Source organism: Trachymyrmex septentrionalis, unplaced genomic scaffold (genome assembly GCF_001594115.1).
Source record: "Trachymyrmex septentrionalis isolate Tsep2-gDNA-1 unplaced genomic scaffold, Tsep1.0 scaffold20, whole genome shotgun sequence".
In the NCBI taxonomy this organism is placed as follows: Eukaryota; Metazoa; Arthropoda; class Insecta; order Hymenoptera; family Formicidae; genus Trachymyrmex; species Trachymyrmex septentrionalis.
The window spans coordinates 6,001,804-6,003,482 of NW_017305180.1; positions in this window are offsets into that span (position 1 = coordinate 6,001,804).

The following is a 1,679-nucleotide window of genomic DNA, read 5'->3' on the forward strand; positions in this document are numbered from 1 at the left end:
ACTGCTCTAGAGTTGTGCACGGATATATGAATCAATAAAATACGCAGCGCCATCAGTATTGTAATTTCATACGTATAATTTCGATGTCGTTATATAGAAACATGATTTAGTACAGTCGCATCACGTTAACTAACACACATCACAGCGATTGCTTGATGCTTCCGACTGCCACACTCGCGGCATATAATTCGTATGCGCGATTTATTCAAATATGTGAAACGCACGGAAGTTGCAAAGTAATCGAACGAATCGAACTGCGACTTCGAAGGAACGTCACTGCGTTCAAACATGGCGAATGCGCGTGCGCTCTACTAACCTCCCGCTGTATTCGACTTCGGTAAAATGATGACTGATTATCGTCGTAGCTATAGTTGATTAGCGTGTTACAATGATCATCCGAAACTTTCAATTGCTATATCTATAATAATGTATCCGCACCCCGTGGCTCTTCTTACTTGAGCGAAACGCAAAAAGGACGAAGCAGTCGCGATGCACGCGCGACTATGAATGAACATGAACGAACGTGAACAAACGCATCGCCGATAGCACTGCGACAAACTAATGCCTGCGCATGCGCGCGTTTCAAAAATTTCGCGCAACCACCAAATATAAAAATATTTGGATGTTGTGGTATGGTTTATTTGATGTTACAATTAAATGTCTTGAAGTATTCTTTGATTGATCAATTAAATGCTTCCTTCTAGTTTTATCCAATTAAATACTTTAAAATAACGCTAAGTGCACCACATTGCCGACAAGATACTATTAAAGACTCAACCCTGGGATAATTTTCGACGGTATAAAAAGGGCCCGGAGGTAATTGAAGAACGCTGACATTATCGACAATTGATATAAATTTGATATTATTAACATAAATATTTGGTTCATACATTATTAAAATCATGATTTTTTATTACATAAATGTTCCATAAATAAATATGTATACTTGTAAAGCTATAATATTCTATATATTGCAGAAAAATTACAATTTTTTTCTCTGCAGTTTCATCTCTGTTAATAATCAAACTTTGATGATAGCACTGAAATAACAATTTTAAAGAAAAATCGAGTATTATTGAGTTCTAAATGCATAAATACGTCCACTAAACTAATAAATCATAAAATTAGTACAATATTTTCAGTTTTTAACTCTTAATTACTTCAATATTCACAAGGACTCCCGTAAAGATGTCGGTCTTTAATATCTCATCGGTGATCGCATCCATTGTCGTGAATTGTGATACTTCCAGACACACAGTGATTAATTCATATTTCATATTTGTTTAACATTGACAAACAACGAGAATGTAATGTTATACTGTATTATTTGCGTCTTTTGCTAAAAAGTATCTTTCTCACGTAACAGGTCCCTATACATACTTCATTTTTATTGAAAAACGGGCGCATTTTTCGTATATTTAAATCATAAATGTTATAGAATCTTAGAAATAAATGCGTTATTGTTTATTTGATATTGATATTTATTAATGTGACTTATTTATCGACAAAACTGGAATATGGAATTTTATTCGGCACGATACTTGAATTCGTCAACCTTATATAACAACTCAATATATCAACCTTTGATCTCTGACGAATGAATGTGCAGCACTAAACAATTTCAAATGGCTGGCGCGAAGGAAACATGACGCAAGCGCATTATATATATATATATATAT